We start from the raw sequence: 20,153 nt of genomic DNA on the forward strand, positions 1-20,153 counted from the left end.
TGTGTATGGATTGAGCATTATATGACTGGCAAGAGATATGCGCCTGGGAGGGATCTGCCTGCAGAGGGCCTAGGATTGGCTAATGAAGTTGTGGGCACACCTGCTGCCCACCACCAGGAAGGCCCCGAGCCTGCTTTATTTACAACTTTTCTGCAGATTGTTAACCTTGAACTGCCTCCTCCCTCTGTACCTCTGAGGACAATGTGAAAGTGCCATGCCCCAAACCCCAAACTTCTGTCTACCAAACTGGCCTAGATGAACGTTCGGCCACCATCTTTTCAACCCTTTAAAAATGAGCTGTGGTTCTGAATTGGAAGAGACACCCTTTACTTTACCTTCTCTCCAAATAGGGTTTCAAGTGGTTAGTTAACACTGTGAGTTGCCTATTCAAAAGCCAGTCTCTCTTTTTCTTTGTTAACAAAGCCCCGATTTTGCTTAGATGTTCAATTCTTCTGTGACTCAAAGACAAAATTCTGCTTTGTTTTGGTCATCTTCCCTTGCCCGAAATTGGTGTAGGGGTGGGTATATGATCTAGTTCTAGCTGATGACAACTCTAATTGAGAGCTTCTGGAAAAGATCTCCTCATTACTAAAAGGAGACTCAGGGATAGAAGAGTCTCTTTCTTCTCAGATAAGATGCCATGGTGCTGGGAGTGATGCCAGACTGCAGAGGCCACCTGGTACGTGAGGAGAGAGTCAGCCCAGCATGGCGGAAATGGCAGAATAGTGAAAAATGGAAAAAACAAAAGTTCCCCTGATGACTCAGACAAGCCACTAAATCAACATGTCCTAGAAATACCTACCTCTGGACTTCTTTACATGAGATAATAAATTGCCTTATTTGCTGAGGTTGAGGCTACTTCTTGCAGCCAGAAGCATGCTAAACTGTCAATATTAGGAAGTCCTAATGATTTCTCCTTTATTCTGCTACAAAATCAGGTTTCACAGCTCATGGGACACAAATGTGCTTTACTATTCATGAATATTTACCAACACTATTCTATCTATGGAAAATAATTTTCTATTGCATTAATAGCCAGTGAAAACGTATCCATTTTTCAAATCAAGTCTTCATCCTATTACCTGAGATAGCCTTTCAATTCCACCAAACAACTTCCTTCAGTTGGTGTATTAAACTTGATTTGGATCAGCCTTTTTATAGTTATTCTTATTTGCCTTAATCTGTATGTATACATTAGCAGTCTCCTCCAATATGTAGAAAACTTCTTTAAGATTGAAAAAAGATAATTTTTGCCCAATGATTCAAGAAATCATTCATTTTTCAGATACATCAGCCCTGGTACACTGCCACATAGCAGGTGCTCCATACAATTTGCCAGACTGGTCAAGTGTGAAATGAAAGGGCTGAATTAAATGATACTGAAAATCCCTTCTGACTCTAAGATGCCGCAGTGGTGTCTAAACTGAAGTGAAATCATGCTTCGTGGAGATACATAGCAAGCTGAGAGTTGAATAGAAAATAAAAAAGGAAAACTGGTGGTGAAATACAAATACCTTGAACTTTTTTTTTTTTTTTAACAATTAGTGTTTTTAAACTGTACTTCTATTTTTGGACATCTTTACTCATGATATTTACTTTTTGATGACCATCCAGGAGAGCTCTTTGCAAATGCAGAAAGTCCTGTTGTTTTCCAGAAATGTGCTAGAAATAGAATCTCATAATACGTGGCTGATCATAAATCTTTTACAGGCCTGCCAATATTCTGGGATTTATTGTAGAGTTTTCTGCCCTTGTTTTAAACTCTGCACACCCCTGATATGTTGGCCTTGGAGGAGGATTTGCTTTGCTTAAGGGAAACACTCCAGTGGGCTATTTTTGGACGGGCTTTTGACATTTAAACTTGAAAATACTATTTCCAAGATACTTATCCTTCAATAAGCTTGCAATGCAGATGTAAAAGTATATTAAGTCAAAATTTTAATCATCTGTTGATAGGATTTCTCATAGAAGATTTCTCTGTTGTGGACTTTTCTTCATGTAGATTAGGTGACGGGTACAAAAATAAATACAAGATGGGGAAAAGCATGCAAGGTTCAAGAACCCCCTCAATTATCCCTTAATTACTTGCCTCACCTTCTCATTTCTAAGGTTTATGAACATAGGAAAGACACACACACAAAATCCCCAGAGGCTCTGTGTTTTGGTTTAGCTTAATGATGGATCAAATCTCTGCTTGTTTTTCCACTGCTAGCTCTATTAGCTCTGTTGGCTCACGTGAGAACCGGCAGCTAGGTACACATTAGCTACTCGAAGGTTGCACCAAAGAGATGGAGTGGAGGTGGGGATGTGAAGGAGACGACCGGAGGCAGAAAATGAAGGCTGCTGGGGGAGGGTGAGAGTGAGAGGGAGGACGCTTCATGAATTAACTCCATGACTGGGCATAGGAAAGGGAGACTTCACCCAGCTGCAGCCCTCAAACTTCTCAGGTAGAAGTCCTGCCTGGAGCTTGCCTAGAAGCAGGTGCAGCCTGGGGACTTTGGCAGAGTTACCTGCAGCTAAGGCCAAAGCAAGTGCAAACTGCAGAAGTGGAAGGTACCAATACATGCCTGCTGTGTTACACTGAGCCGTGTTTTTGATGGAATCCATTTTCTCACAGTGAAAAGTAGCTACTAAACTAACCTGTTTGCAGTTTCTGTAAAACTCAGCAGTTCAGTGTCTCTATACTGTGGCTCATGTTATTTCTTCTGGAAATCTCAACTTGCCCCCTAGTCAGTGTTTTTTCAACCTTTTTTTTTTTTTTATCTCACAGCACAATCGAATCCATGGTTAAACTTCTGTGGCACACTTTAATTGTGTTGATCAAAAAAAAAGAATATACTTTATGTGCTTTGAACTGATTTTGAAAATGATGTCATTAATGATCTTTAAAAATTTTCGCAGCACACCTAAGATCCCCTTACAGCACACTATTTGAAAATCCCTGCTCTTTTACCTTTCCCCCAAATTGGAGAACAGCTAAACATTCCTGAAAGGCTCCCTTTCTCCAACCCCACTCTTACCTCTCTTCAGGTAGAATCTACCATCCTGTTTTTGAACTTCCCAGTGTATATGGTACAATGTGCATAGCCCCCTCTAATACTTTAACGCACTTATTTTAGACATCTTTCTTCTACTTCTGTGTTTGTGTCTCCTGTAGGGCAGAGACCGACTGCTAATCATCTTTATATCCCAAGAAATCCACGCAGAGCCTGGCTTATTTCAGGGATTTAACATACGTTAGTTCCATGCGTAAATGAAGGAAGGGCGGGGAGGGAGGAGGTTCAGAGACTAAATTGGTCAGGGTTAAAGGATTTCAAACCTTTTCCCTGGTCGATATGTGCAATGGTGGTTTCTACCCTGCAACTACTCCTTCAAAAACCGTCATCCCTTGGGGCGTGGACACGGCGATGACGGGCATCCCCTCCCTGTGCTGTTTCGGAATCCTGCTATTAGTATACTAGCTGGAGCATTTGTAATTCCATAGTGCAAATTCTATGTTGTCTTCTCTTTCCCCAACTAAATCTTCTAGTTATTTTCTCTTTCCCCAACTAAATCCTGTGTGATCTCATAGAAGGAATGAAGAATATCTAATTCTAGTTACCTAAAAGTTTGCAAATTTGCACCTATGCTTCTTTAATAACCTTTACCAAGTATTTGCCAAGCATTCGTAGTGTCCCTAACTCTGTGCTAACCCACATGATGACAGGTAATAGGATTTTGTAGTTTACAAAACCTACACATATTACTGTCTTGCCTTTGAAATTCTCAAGAAAAAATTCCAGAAAGCAATTCCCTAATGGTCCACATTTCAATATTTTCCTCATATTTACTGGTAATGAATGAATGAACAGTTCAGCAGGAAATCCCTCCTTTGCTCTGGAAGGTTTGGGTTTATAGGAAAGAATATGGACTTTGGAGGCAGATCAGCTTTGGATCCCCTTCTCTTTGCTTGGAGCAGTAATTCGCTCAACAGCGATAAATCTCAATTTCCTTTTCCCCTCGTACCTCTGCTTGAAAATCATCAATTTCTTCATCCACAAAAATGATAATACCAATCATTTGTGATCGTACTTAGAATTAAAAGAAATAATGAATGTGTGGATATATATCTAGGAAAAACACTGCTAAGAAAATGTTAGATACTCTCACCATTATTATTCTGCCATATAGTTTAGAGTCCAAAAAGTAATTCCCTTCAGCAAAGCTTGCAAATTCTAAGTGTGTATTGTTTGTACATTCAGAAGAGACTCTACGTATTAAACTCTTTTCTGGAGTGATAGGCCTCGCTTGTAACATACTGTGGAAATATCTTGATAGATACGAGAACCATCCCTACAACACTGGGATTTCTTCCTTGAAGTTTTGGAACCATTCCAGGTCCAGCTTCTTTCTGCTCAGCTCTCCCGGGACTAGAAGACAGATGGTATGTCTAAGTCTAAAAGACTGCACCAAACATAGAATTTGCACTATGGAATTATAAACGCTCCAATTTGCCACTAACTAGCCTATTGATGATGAGCAAGTTCATTAAACAGCCTGTGGTAGGCAAAATAATGCCCCTGCTTCAGGACGTCCATGTCCTAATTCCTGGAATGTGTGATTACATGGCAAAGGGACAGATGTGATTAAGTCAAGACTTTGAAACAGAGGGAATAGCCTGATTATCCAGGTGGGCTCAGTGTCATCAGGGGGTCCACAGGAAGAATTAGAGTCAGAAAAAGGAGAGAGGACATTGGAATCAGAATTTAGAGTGATGTGTATTGAAGGTAGAGGAAAGGGCCACAAGCCAAGGAATGAAGGCAGCTGCAGAAGCTGGAAAAGGCACAGCAAAGGATCTCCCGGGAGTCTCCAGAAGAAACGTGACTCTGCTGACAAGTGTTTTAAACCACTATGTTTGTGGTGATGTGTTGCACCAGCAATTGAAAATTAACATACCTCTTATGTGTAATGTTTCTTATTTCTGAAATAATAATGCTATACATGAATGTTTATTGTGTCAGGTAAAAGTTTAGCCATGAAAGACACATAACTTAATACAAAGTCCCTGCGATCAGGAAGAGATAGATAACTAGTAAGAAAAATATTTTAAAATAGTATACACTTTTGTGAAGAAATAAAATAGATTAAAGGATAGAGAGTGTGAGTGGGGGTGTGGGAAGAGTATAGACGGGGATGTTCAGGGACTCTTTGCAGCAGTGGTATTTGAGCAGAGACTTGATTGATGTAAAGGAGCTATTCAAGGCTGGGCATGGTGTCTCACGCCTGTAACGTAGCACTCTGGAAGGCCAAGGAGGAAGGATCTCTTAAACTCAGGAGTCCAAGACCAGCCTGAGGAAGAATGAGACCTTGTCTCTACTAGAAAGAGAAAAATTAGCTGGGTCTCACAGTGGGCACCTATAGTCCCAGGTGCTTGGGAGGCCAAGGCAGGAGGGTTGCTTGAACCCAGGAATATGAGGTTGCAGTGAGCCAGGTTGACTCCATGGTAGTCTGGTTTGAGCAACAGAGTGAGACTCTGTTTTTAAAAAATAAGAAAAAAAATTTAAAAAAGAAAGAAAAGGAAAAAAAAGAAGAAGCTAGTCACGGGAAGATCGGCAGGAGGCACTTTCTGGTGTGTGGGGGGGAGTGACATATCCTGTGGTGCTTCTACGGAGGGGGTGGGAATCAGCCAGGAGGTGCCAGTGAAGCTGGGGTGGAGCAACGGAGGGAGTGAGATGACATCGGAGACAGTAGAGGCTGTGTGGGGAGCTCAGATTTTATTCTAAATTAATTAGGGAACATTTGAAATGTCAGAGGAATTACTGAAAGAAATGTGTGTTAAAAAATCATTCTGATCACAATGAGATACCACTTTACACCTGCTAGAATGGCTATTATCCAAAAGACCAGAGGCAACAAGGATATGGAGAAAAAAATAAACCCTATACACCATTGGTGGGAACATAAATTGGTATACCTGTCATGGAAAAGAATATGGAAATTCCACAAAAGATTAAAGGTGGACTTATCATGTGACCCAGTAATTCCACTTCTGCATATAATCCAAAGGAAATAAAATAAGCATGTCAGGCTCGGCGCCTGTGGCTCAAGTGGTTAAGGTGCCAGCCACATACACCTAAGGTGGCGGGTTGGAATCCAGCCTGGGCCTGCCAAACAACAATGATGGCTGCAACCAAAAAATAGCTGGGTGTTGTGACAGACGCCTGTGGTCCCAGCTACTTGAGAGGCTAAGGCAGGAGACTTGCTAGAGCCCAGGAGTTAGAGGTTGCTGTGAGCTGTGATGCAATGGCACTCTACCCAGGGGGACAGCTTGTGGCTCTGTCTCAAAAAAAAAAAAAAAAAAAAGCAAGTCAGAGAAACATCTGCACTCCCATGTTCATTGCAGCAATATTTACAATAACCAAGATGTGGACTCGCCCCAAGTGTCCATGGATAGATGCGTGGAGAATTACAGACCCATGCATCAGCCTTGCAAAAGAAGGAAATCCTGACATTTAAAGTGGATGAACCTAGAGGATCTTATGCTAAGTGAAGTAAGTCAGACTCAGAAAGACAAATACTGCACGATCTCATTATATGTGAAATCTAAAATAGTCAAACTCTTAGAAGCCGAGAGTAGAAAGTGGTTTTGAGGGAAGAGAGGGAAATGGTTAAAACTCTAGCTATGCAAGATGAATAATTTCTAGAGAGCTAAAGTGCAGCATGGTGACCATAGGTAACACAACTGCATACTTAAATTTGCTAAGAGGGTAGATCTCGTGTTCTCACACAAACACCCGGATAGAGATGGAACACATTCTCTTTTTAAAATTTATTAAATCATAGCTATGTATAATAATGCATTTATGGGATACAATGTGCTGGTTTTACATACAATTTGAAATACAACAAACTGGTTAACATAGCCTTTCCCACACTTTCTTCATTATTGTGTTAAGACATTTATACTGTACACTCAGTAGATTTGACATGTACCCTTATAAAATGCACCATAGGTGTGGTCCAACCAATTACCATCCTTCCACCCATCCTCCCTCCTCCCTTCCCTCTCCTCTTTCCCCTTAATCTTGGGCTGTAGTCTGGTTATAGCTTTCATAAAGAAGTGTGGGTGCTTATATATTGGTTTCATAGTAGAGCTGAGTACATTGGATAATTGTGGTATATGTACACCAGGGAATATTATGCAGCCTTAAAAAGGAATACATTCTTCTTAGTAAAGGGCCAGAAGAGTGGAAAAGCAAGAATCCAATGGACTCAATCTTAATATGAAGCCAGTAGACGACCACACATAAGAGAAAAACTCAAATGAATTCAAGGTGAGGGATAAGGGAGGAGGGGCATGAGGGTTACCATGTATGGCACACTTCTTGGGAGCGGGACAAATTCTAAGAGGGAGTTCCCCTAACAAATGCAGTGTAACCTAATTCTTTGTACCCTCAATGAACCTGAAACAATAAATAAAGTATAAATAAATAAAATCACTTTGGAGCCTACCCTTTTAATTGAAGGATGTGAAACTCTACTCCTGCCCTGTACTGGCCTATGGTGGTGCTAAGCTGCCTGTGCCTGCTCCAAATGAATGGAGCTTCTCCTTTTTCTTACAGAGTCAATCTTCTGATTCTCTCTCTAGCTCCATCTGATGCCTCTGTTTCCCTGGGTGTTTGCATTCCAGCAGGTGTTTGGAAGTGCCTTTCTATCTCGTGCTTCAGGGCCTTTCCTCTGCGGGAGCTTACACAAACTGGTGCTCAGAATAGAGACAACCACTCAAATAGTTGGACTCCCCTGTGGCATTAGGACCTGAGCCTAAGACCCTTCAGGGAGGACAGCAACCCCCTAACATTCTGGCCAGGGCCACGGCATGGGCTCTGCCTCTTCAGGGAAAATCACTCCCATCTTTTGTGGTTCCAAATCACACCGGGTTGCTGGACGTCTTCATAGCCACGTGGAGACTATTGATCAAGCCAGCACGAATTACTATAGTATCACACTAGCTAGTTCTTCCTCTACCAAGCATGGTCCACTAATTTCCTTGGGACTCTCTTCTGCGTGGGATCTGGTATACCTGAGACACTCCACAAATGTTTGAAGAGTAATGGCGCCGATTCTCACATTCCTTCATTTCTCCCTATCTATCCTCCTCACGTTCCTGCTTCCCTCCTTACTTAGCTTAGTTTTTTGTAATCTTTCATTAGAGTCAGTCTTTGTCTACCCTCACTTCTTTCTCTCTTTCTCCCTCTGTATTAGCTTTCACTGATGCAAAACATCACAGACTTGGTGGCTTAAAACAACACCTATGTATTCTCACATATTGCTGGTGGGTCAGGAGTCCAAGCACACCTTGGCCAAGTCTTCTCAGGTCTCACCACACTGCAACAGCCAACGTCCGCCCCTCCTCCATGCTCTCAGGATTATTGGCAGAATTCAGTTCTTGCAGCTGCAGAGCTCACACTGGTTTGCTTCTTTAAGGCCAGTAGGAGTGTGTCTCTGACCTCAGGGAAGACCTAAGCTTTTTTGAAGGCTTTCTTGATTAGGTTAGGCCCATCTGGAATAATCGCCATTTGATTAGGGACCTGCAAAATCGCTTGACACATAACATTATAATGTAATGTAACGTAGTGTAGCACAGCATCACATAACATCATGGGAGTGATATCTCATCATTTCCACCGTCTCACCTACAGTAAGGGGAATGCTTGTACACCAGGGGACAGGGAATCCTGGGGTCCGTCTTACTCTGTGTATCACACTGTCGTATGCATTCCTGGAACTCCAAACCCCACGTCATCCAAAAGTAAATATTCACATGGTTGAATTAGGAAGAGGAGACAGTATGATACCTGCCTCTAAATAGTTTAAGGATATGAATGAAGACCAGAGTTTAGACTCATTATTGTAAATGCCAAGTAGTTAAATATGGACCAGAGGTATAGGAAGTACAGGAATTTGAACCAAGAGTTGCATGAATTTGCAGGAGAAATGATTCCCGAAAGAAATAGAAAAAGCCTTCACGAACAGAGCTCAGAGTATTTCTGGAGGCGTTCTAGCTAGCATAGGTAGGCAGGTTGAATTTTTCCAGCTGGATTATGGGAGAAGATGCTTTTTCATATCTCTGCTGCTTCTATTTATATTCTAGAACAGTGGCTCTTGACCTTTTCTTACTCTTGGATTATTTTGCGAATCGAATAAAAGGTATCATCTCTCTTCCCAGAAACAAATGAACATAAGCTGGCATTTCCTCCTATAAATGTTATTAAAAACATATACAAAGAGAATGACTCTGGGGAAGACCCCTAGGATCCCAAAGATCAAATTTCAAAAACAACTGTTCTGGGCTATTTTTAACTTGCAGAGGGTTTGAATAATTAAAGGCTACATCAGAAACTAGAAATGTTTTTTAAATTCTGCCTTAAGAAATACTATTTTCCTCTAAATTCATTGAAACACAGCACATTAATCTTTGAAATTAATTTTTATGGGTTTTATAACAAATAAATCAGAAATGATAACAATATTTATTAATGTAGCAAGGTTTTAAAAGTATAATTCTAAATTTAGCTGAGTTTATAGACTAGGTTATGACACATTATTCGCCTGTTTTGTTCATTGGTCCTCTGAGAGTCCTGTGCTGCAGTCAGAGTATTTATAATCACCCTACTTTACAAGGATCAAACTGAGGTTCAAAGAACTTAAATGGATGGGCTGAAATAAAAATTAGAGGAAGTCTATGACTTTCTCTAATTAGAGTCAATTCCCGGTTCTGATGTGTAATGTCAAGGACGGTGGCTTCAAGGTAGCCATACTTCTAACCTATCAAAAATTTTAAGATGTATTTTAAAATTCTTCAGATTCTTAAAAAATAATTTTAAGATGTATTTAGAGAGAGAGAGAGAGAGGGAGAGAGAGAGCACACGTGCACACACGTTCCAGGCCAAAGATGTATCCTCTTTTCTAACCAAGCCTCAGAAACCATACAGCATCACATCTGCTGCCTTATATTCTTAGAAGCAAGTCACCAAGGCCACTTGTATTCAAGGAGAGGGGAATTAGACCCTACCTGTTAATGCAGTATTTTAAGACCCTCATGCTCCCCAAGTCTCATAATAACCTCTTTATTAACTGCTCGAAGAGAGAAAAGACTTTCTGTCCTCAAGGAGCTTACAATTTAACATTTCTTAAGATAACACTCCCCCCCAAAAGTTCCAAATGATACAGTGTTTCTAATGGAGAAGAGTTATGCTTTTTCAGCACCAGTCCCACCACTAACATGCTGTGTGACAATAACCCTGACCTTTGTGTCTCCGGATTTCCATGGAGGCGGGTGGAGCCTTTGGAGACTGGGAACCCCTTGCTACTTCTTCAGTGCTCCTTGAAGGAGCAAATCTCCTTCAAGTGTGACCATGAAAGAGGATTAACTTTAATTTACTAATTTCTTAAAGTTGATCAAGTATGTCATAGGTGTAAGGAGCTCTGCCAAGTGCTGAGAGGTAAATAAATTCATATGTATTTAATGAACTGGTTCATCCGTATCTATATTATCCTACATACTATATAGGTAGTATACAGTCGTCCCTCAGTATCCGTAGGGTTCCAGGACCTCCCTTGGATACCAAAATCCATGAATACTCAAATCCCTGATATACAATGGTGTAGTTTTTACATATAACCTTATACATACCCTCCCTATATTTTAAGCCATGTCTGTCTGACTCATAATACCTAACGCAAGGTAAATGCTATACAAAGAGTTGTTCTACTGTCTTGTTTAGGGAATAAAGACAAGAAAAAAGTCTGCACATGTACAGAGGCAATTTTCTTGTGAATATTTTTGGTCTGTCATTGGTTGAATCCATGAATGTGGAGCCCATTGACACGGAGGGCACATTTTAAGGACGGAAAAAAACTGTATTAAAATTGTAATCCTCACAAAAATTACAATCTTGAAAATACACTGATAACTAAAGATGAATACAAGTCACACGAGCACCTCTTATAATTGCAGAAGTCAAACATGACCGGAGTATTACAAATTTACTATATATTTTTTTCTTTCTTACAATGTGTATATATATTTTTGGCACCTTCTGTATAGTCTTACAGATATACGGTAGAAAAAAATTGTATTTATTTGCTATATATCACCTATATATTATGTAAAAAAAAGGGAACACATGAATACCATGTATATATCATATATAAGACATTTACAACTCTAAGACACACACATATGTATAATAGTTTATTTATAAATTTAACAATTTGTTAATTTTGTCCCTTTGATGAGGGACAAAAACTTGTCTACCTTACCTTTTAGGTAATGGAATTGTACTATCTCCAGAGGCAGCACCCTAAGTTATAGTTGCTTCTATCAGTACCTAGTTTGGGCAAGATACTTGTTCTTGCTAAACCTAAATAGCCACATGGATAGAATAATGGGCTTGACTTACGTCCTTTATAAGCTTCTTTCAAACCCTCACAAAAGCATTGATTGAGTTTTGCTTTTTGTTTATAAATATCTGAGACTCAAACGCATGGGTTAAAATGTTCTGCTTTCTTTCTCTAACCTCTATTGAGTTTCTATGGTGTAAAAGCAGGAATATATTAAGAATGTCTTTCAGATAAAACTGCCTATTGGATACCCCGCAAAGCAAAAAAGAGAAAATCCTTATAAGAGCAACCGTGTATTGCACTGACATTTTTTATACTATAAAGTGCATGATCTTTATATTTACAAAGAACGAGGCCTGGCCGTATGTTTCCCTGCACATTATTAAAGTGTCTCATTGGTTAGAATTCTGATTGTATCTATCCTCTGAGCTTCTCTGTTCTTGCCCTTTTAAGGTCCTTTTCTGGCTGGTCACAAGCACTTCTGGGCCCCAACCCAAAACTTCCTTGATGGTTAAACAGCGTATTCCCATATAAGAGGGATGAGACTAAATCTTATTAGCAGGCAGCACTCCTGGAAAAATTATCTATGAGGGCCAGGCAAGCTGAACTTTAGGAAAATTACTAAATTATACTTAAATATAGAATACTGCACTCCTGACATCCTGGCAGAGGAGTCTGCTCGGATTTTTGAGGAGGAGAGTAAAGTCCAGTTTGTATGCATGGCCTTCTTTAATCCTCAAATAATCTTATACGATGAGCAGTGTGAGGCACGTAAGGGCCAAGCAACTGTCTGCAGTAAAGCAGTCTAGTCAGGGTGCAGGAGCTGGGAGGGAAGGTTGGCTGGGCCTGTGCCCCACAGCAGCTCTGCTGAGGTCTCTGTCTCTGCCCAGCAGCACCAGCCCAGAAGCAACTGAGCAGGCAATTCTGCACAGGTGTGTGTCCCCAGGCTGAGGTCGTAGGGTTGTCAGGTGGAGTGTAGCATGCAACCTGAATTTTCCTTCAGGAGCCTATGACAGTCTGCACTTGCTCCCTGAGCATCCCAGTGCCTGAAGGTTCAGGACATTAAATATTGAATAAAAGGCCACAATGACAGATTGAAAAAGACACTGCATGTTAAAGGAAAAAGCTTGACATTTCAGTGTTTTTTTTGATGTGTGTTTTCTTTTCTTTTCTTTTCTTTTTTTTTAGAGACAGAGTCTCACTCTTGCTCAGGCTAGAGTGCTGTGGAGTCAGTCGTGGCTCATGGCAACCTCAACACGCAGTTAATTTTTCTATTTTTTGTAGAGACAGAGTTTCACTCTTGCTCAGGCTGGTCTCAGAATTCCTGAGTCCACGGGATCTGCCCTCCTCCGCCTCCCAGAGTGCTAGGATTTTAGGTGTGAGTCACCATGCCTGGCCTCACTTCAGTGTTTTTAAGGGTAATTTGTCTTGCTTTTTGAACCAAGGGGCCTTCCATTTTCATTTGGCATTGGTCTGTGCATGTTATGTAGCCAGTCCTGGTTATTGATTTTTGTCTCACCCCCAATTTTAATCTCATATTCAACTGAAAGTGCTCTCCTCCCTTTTCTGTAAGTTCCTCTGGTGTTGGGTCTGGAGAAGGGAGGGTCATTTGCCTGGACGAGGTGGACAGCCCCTTATCAGTGGCTTGTTTTCTCTTGTTCGTCATGATGACTCTGGCTCCTTGTCTACAGACTTGGGGCGGGAAGGTGGAGGCCCTGTCCAGTCCTGCTGATGAGGACCTCAATCTCAAGGAGCTTTTCTAGGGAATGGTGGTCTTTCTCAGGATGTGGAAGCCACTTTTGGCTGGCCTTGGGTTGGTAGTTCATGTGAAGCAGGTAGGAACTGATGGTTGACCCAGACTCTATCCATCTCTGTGGCCTTAACTCTGAAGGTGAAGGGCACAGGCAAGCACCATCCTGTGTATCCTCGGGGGGGACTTGGTCCCTCTCTGCCATGCTAAGTAGTCCTGGGGCAGATTGACCATTCTGGTGGCTCAGATGACACCCAAGTGGGGCACAAAGTGCCATTATCTCCATCTCTCAGCAACTCAAGAACTTCAAAAGCTAGCCTCTTCTGGAGCTTAGCCCACAATTATTATTATTATTTTTTAGCTCACAATTCTTGAGACAGAAGACAGGCAAAAAAGATTGTTAATGGAGGAAGATGACCTCTTCCTACAAGCACCGCATTCTTCTCTTTCCCTTGAAATGTGGAGTTGGAGTTTCTTTTATGTCTCTTGTGGGTAAAGGATGTCCAACCAGGTCATTTTCTCTCATTTCTGCAGGTGGACCCCTGAAGCAAAGCAGGGGGTCCATCCACCTGCAGAAACCAAGCCCTCTTCAAAATTAAATTTCACTTCCCTGCTCTCAACAAAACGCTAACGCCTCTTCAATCCCTGCAATCATTTGGTAATCTCTGAGGGCAGCAAAAGATCTTAATTAGCAGTACTTCACAAAATCCTGTTATCCACAATAACACGTATCATTTTGCACATTAAATGCAGGGAATATACATGTCAACATCATGAATAAATACTGAGTGTCTGTTACGGGTGTAACATTTAGGGAATGTTAAATTCTCTAAAGGGAATGCCCTCCCTTTTCTGTACCATTTAGGGAGATTCTGTGGAAGGCTTAGTCTTTATCCTTAAGGATTTCTAAATGAGTTGGAGGGAGAGACAGAAATCTCAAGATATCAGGAACAATGCATGAAAATTTATATGCAGTGCTAGAAGAATGGCATAGGTAACAGGGTTGTGTGAAGTTGAAGAGAGGAGAGACTTTTGTGGCAGCAAATGTTTGCAATGACACAGAGCATGGAGGCCACGGAACACAGGGGCTTTGAAGGGTGGGCACCACTCCCTGTAGAAAGCAGGGAGTATTAAATACTTTTCAGAGAGGGGGAGTAATTAAGAATGGAGTTCAGATTGTCTGTTGTGTTTGAGACAATATTCTTCCTCAATACACAGAATCTTTGTCCACTGTTTCCTTTAATAGCTCACAACCCTTTCCTGCAAGGCTAGTCTTGCCCTGGGAGCAATTCCTACTGTAGGCAGAGTTATTTGATTTAGACAGCTACCCTAATGGGTGGGCGGGTGGGGGTTTGCCAGACTCTCCAGTCTGGCGTTTGGTGTTCCAAAATCAGGCCCAGGACCCTTGAACTCTGCAGGATAAAAGGACGATTGGTCTTCACCATCAGCAGTTAACTAGTGAGGCACCCACAGATACCCATAGACAGATATATTCAGACACACAGACTCAAACATCAGCTCTCAGATACAATACCATCCAGATACTTATTCAGGAAATAAAATCATTATCTGTCTTAGGCCGGGATCCCTAGAAACAGAGCCTGTGCCAGGGACTGAGGTGCCTGTGAGATCCATCTATCAAGCGTAGCTCTTTAGGAGAAGCCTGTCAAACTCTGGGAGATGTAAGGGTCTCAGATGAGCCCTAGAGGAGGGCATGGGATGGGATGTAGGGTTGGACTCTGGAGCACAAAACCACACTGCAGCTGTCTCCTCCTTGAGGTAAGGGGGCCACACCCTAGTAGTCAGTGTTAGAAGTGAGCTGTGGTGGGAGGAGAGGGCAGACTAAGCTCCTGGGCTCAACCCTGGGGAGTGGAGGCTTGGGAAGGGGGAGTAGATATGAATTGCTGCAAGCTGAGACTCCTAGCAGCTGGGCAGTGGGTGTAGAAGCTCAGTAAAGTAGATGTGGGGGGAACAAGGCCAGCACCCCAGGGAGTCTCTCATCATTATGCAGCTCAAGGTCACTGTCCATTCTCTTTCACTTTGCTGGACCCAGGTTGGGCACCAAGGCCCACCTACCCAAACAACCAGAGCCTAATACAAGGGGTTCTAGAGGTAGGGACCCAAAGCAAGGCCAAAGCTGTGACATTTCTTTCCTTGTTGCAGGCCAATGGCTGTTCCAGGCAGAGTAGGGCGTCCCCACACCATTCTCTGTAAACTGAAGCAAGGCAATTACAGTGCTTCAGTGGGAACAGCCACAGGGGTCAAGAATTGGGATAGAGGGTGTGTTGGTTTCCTCCTTTCCAGTTATATGAGGCAATAACATTGGCTTTGAAGTTGCAATATCTATGATTTATGGTATTTTGAAAATTGATTCATATTGAATCATTTTATAGTATCAGACCAGCATACTTCCTCATTAAGTGGAAAAACAAACCAGAGACAAATCTATTTTAGACTCCTAGATTTTCCTACTGTGATTGAACTATAAATGCTTTTAACATTAAAAGTCAAAAGAAATGGAATGATACAGTTTTAAATATGTATGAATTCTAATGAGGACAGAGGAAATGGTGGCTTTTACGGAGTAGGTGGAAGTGAAGTGGTGGGGGGGGAATGACAGGAGTGACCAAAGACAGGTTATAGACCAAAGAAAAAAGCCAGCATCATGTTAAAAATATCAAACCACTTTGCTCAAAATTGACTAGATATCTCTGATGAAGCTTAGAATTTTATACACAAGGACATACAACATGGGCTCATAAGGCTTTGTAACCTTTTAAAAAAATTAATAATGAATATTTTCATCTATTATAAACATTTTTTCTAAAACATATCTTAAATGAATAGTCTTCCACTTTATGAATGTGCCATAATATATTTAATTAATCATCTATTGAACATTTATTTTCAGGGCAGTGACATTTTGATTTTAATTATGCTTGGTACCACGCAAAGTACCCTGAATAAATATGTTGGTTCATGTTGTTGGGGTATAGGATTGCCTTTGTCATTGAATGAAATTTGTAGAAGTACACTTGCATTTCAGCACAACTAAACTTACTAAGTGGTTATGTTCTTTTTTTTTTTATTAGATCATAACTGTGTACATTACTGCATTTACGGGAAAGCCTCATGTGATGAAGACCAGTGCTATTTAAAAGTACCATTTTATTTTAAAATTATCCAACAAATATGTACTTCCACAAGCAGAATTTTCCATTCCAAGACTTCTGAGATTAAGGAAATAGGTATAATCCTTATTTCCACAGTAAAATTAAAATAATTCCACAATAAAGTCATTATATTAAGCACTTTGGGACTCCAAGAAAATGATTTTTAATTAGAGAAAAACCAACAAGTGACATTTAATCACTAGCTTTTTTCATAAGTCATTACAAGAAAACTTAAAAATACCACTTGATCTGAAGGTTAATACAAACCACACCGTTGTTTAAGCCCTCAGATGTTCTAGAGACAGAGATGATCCCCTAGCTCTGGTGTTCCAGCTGGTATGTCTTACAAGTTCACACTATGTGATGTCTATGGTTATTTCTGTCCCAAGAACAGAAATTCACAAAAAGATAGGCCCATGGCCAGGGGTATTGCTTTTCTATGAGTTTTGAACACACACACACACACACACACATTTTCTCTTTCTCTCTCTTAATTTAAAGCAAAACATCAAAAGACTGACTCTAAACTCAGTTCTATCACCAGTTTTCTTTGATCTCACGTTTGTGTCTGTCAGTTTCTATATCTATAAAGTGAATGATTAGAACACACAGGGAGGCTGGGTATAGAGGATTACATGCCTCTAATCCTAGCACTCTAGGAGGCTGAGGCAGGAGGATTATTTTGGCTCAGGAGTTCAAAACCAGGCTGAACAAGAATAAGACCAGCTCTAATAAAAACAGAAAAATTAGTTGGGTGTTGTGGTGGATACCTGTAGTCTCATCTACTTGGGAGGCTGAGGCATGAGGATGGCTTGGGCCCAGCAGTTTGAGGGTAGCTTTGAGGTTGCTGACACCATGGCACTCTAGCCCAGGCAGCAGAGTGAGACTCTGTCTCAAAAGAAAAAATACAAAACAAAACAGATAGGGACTCATAGATTTTTAATATTGGAGTGTACTTTGGATTAATCCAATCCTTTCCTTTTCCAAATAGGAAACTTTGTGGTAGAGAGATGAAGTGACTTGTCTGGGGTCAAAGAAATTAAGGGGCTGAACTCAAGTTTATGCCCAGATCATTTAATATCCAAATCCAGTATTCTTTCAGCTCTCTACCAATCCCTATGCCTATTTTGCTTTGATATTTATGAATTTATGATTATCCAAATCTGGGTTTATACATGTACTATGAACATCATGACTAGACTCCTATAAATTTGTCAATTTTTTTTTTTTTAGGTTGCTCAAAATTGGCAATTAGCTAACCATGTTTTAGCGTTCTTTAAATAGGAGAATGTCGTGTTGGTCTTCATCCTTTGTGAATAAACTTGAGCCATGATCTATCACTCCTGAGTCTCTATCTGCCTGCTCTCAGACTCAATCCTGTGGCTAAAATCATAGCCAAAAATAGTAACATAGAAAAATAGATACAAACAAGTGGTAACACAGGGGTAAGCAATGATGGGAGAGCAGCCTGTGCTGTTTATTAGATTCAAATCTTAAAATAGGAACAGGGATAATCTTGTGGACACAGTCTTATTTTGAAATAAAAATATATTATTCAAACTTTGGCTGTCCTTGGGGTTAATGTTAATTCAGCTTTGCAACCAGTTACTTTGTAGAGACATAGTGTATCAACAGATTTGCCTACAGCTGAGACCCATCTTAGGATAATTTTGGCTCCTTCTCTGGAAGCTAAAGGTTTCAAGCAAGTTTTAACTTGCGGACAAGGGTAGGAGCCCTTTTTCTCTAATCCCAATCATTTTCTCTGATGTAGATGTTGTTGGGTAGGTTAGGTGTTATTAGCAGCTAGCATCAACGGTACAGGAGGGGTGGGGACCTGAGAAATATGTAGCAAGCTGACAACTAACTACAAGTCACTGGGTCCTGCAGACATCCACACAGAGGAGTTCCGTAGGGCGTGGGGGTGGAGCTTTCTTCTCTGTTTCTTCATCATAGACATGGAATTTCTTTTTTCTTTTTCTTGAAATATACATTTTAAATTATTCATTTTTAAGGGCAATAGTTGTGTCTATTTATGGGGTACAATGTGATTTTTTTTTTTATCTATGCATACACTATAGAAAGCTTCACTCAGGGTCATTAACATGTATATCACCTAACCAATTTTTTTTTTTTTTTTGTGGTGGGAATGTTAAGAATCTATTTATCTATCTATATATATATTTAGCAATTTTGAAATATATAAAGTATGCTATTATTGTGATTATTTCTAATAGAGTTCTTGGGTAAGTTTATGTGAAGGGTGAGAAAATAGAATTACCCCCTTCCTCATTTGTTAAGCTTGAGTGTGAGTTTTCCTCCAACCCATTTACAGGCAGGAAAGGTTAGTTAAGCAGACCATTACTCTAGCGACCAGAAAATTCTTAGAGAAATTGACTATCTCTCAGTTCCTATGATGAGTCGACATACCATAGGGACGGGGTCAGTAAACTTCTCTATAAAGGGCCAGTTCTTCAACTTTGTTGGCCAAATCATCTGTCAAAACTACATAATTCTGCCAGAGTGAAAGCAACCACAGATGATATGTAAATACATGAATGTGGCTATATTTCAATAACGTTTATTTATAAAAGGAGGTGGCAGGGCATATTTGTAGTTTGTTAATCCTCGCCAGAGAATATGGCCCTGCTTCACATCTGCTGTAAATAAGGGTGGTGCTATTTCCTCCCAGTTACACATAATACACACATAGACATCTCAAGGTTATCATCGATTCTTTTTTCTTCTTTATTTTCCATGTGAATCAATAATTGATTTCACCTTTTCAATGTCTTTTCTGTCATTTCATCTGTGCGGCCTTTTATGAACAACCTACCCGAAAGTGGGTCAAGTTCTTTATTCTCCGTCTCACCATGCCATATGAGGTCTTAATGCCTCAGGTTACAATTTGAAGTTACCTCATTTTCTTTTTACTTGTTTATTATTTGTCTCCCGTGATGGAATGTAAACTCCTTGAGGGCAAGGCCTGTCTCTCTTCTTCACTGCTGGAGACTGCTGCCTGGCACAAGACACTAGGCAGGTGCTCAGTGAATACTTGGGGAAAGAAAAAGGACCCAGAACCAAGAAAGGACCCCTTTCCTCTAATTTCCCATGTTCTCAGTATATCCTGCACATGAATTCTAGAGTTATTCCATCAGTCAAGACCCAATAGGAAAAAACATGGCATAATTAAAGTAGGATAATTTCAGGAGGGTTTAGAAAGGGGGCTATTTATAAAAGTGTGCTCAGGTGAGTGAAAGAAAAAGGAATAGTTGGGCTGTTCCCCATGCATAGGCATGTAAGTGAGAGAGTTGTCACAGGAACCTGAACAGAGTGGGTTTTGAGGAGCGACCCTCTGTGATAGTGTTAGGCAGACAGTTAGGACCCTCTGTGATAGTGTTAGGTAGACAGTTAGGACCCTCTGTGATAGTGTTAGGTAGACAGTTAGGACCTCTGGCTCTCCTGGGGGACAGAAGGTGGGTGCTCAGATTTGGTGCTGCCCCATCCTGATCTAGCTTTGAGCAATTTCCCCACCTGGGAAGAAGGATAAGTGTGGCCCCGTCTTGGTGCTGCCCCATCTTCTCCTATCCTGAGCACCTTCCGCACCTGGGGAAGGAGGGGCGACCAGGCAGCCCCCACACAACAGGATTTGGAAAGTTACCTAGAGTAACCTAAGGCTATTGTGTCATTAACCTCCCATCTAAGTGGTTCCATGGTGACAAATGAACCATGAGGAGGGCTCGATCCAGACAGTATAAAACAGGATGGCAGACCATAACCAGGCCTTTTTTATTCAGATGAGGTCTGAAAACAGGATGGCAGACCATAACCAGGCCTTTTTTATTCAGATG

The sequence above is a fragment of the Otolemur garnettii genome, unplaced genomic scaffold (genome assembly GCF_000181295.1).
Source record: "Otolemur garnettii isolate 467f Iridium unplaced genomic scaffold, OtoGar3 scaffold00016, whole genome shotgun sequence".
NCBI lineage: Eukaryota > Metazoa > Chordata > Mammalia > Primates > Galagidae > Otolemur > Otolemur garnettii.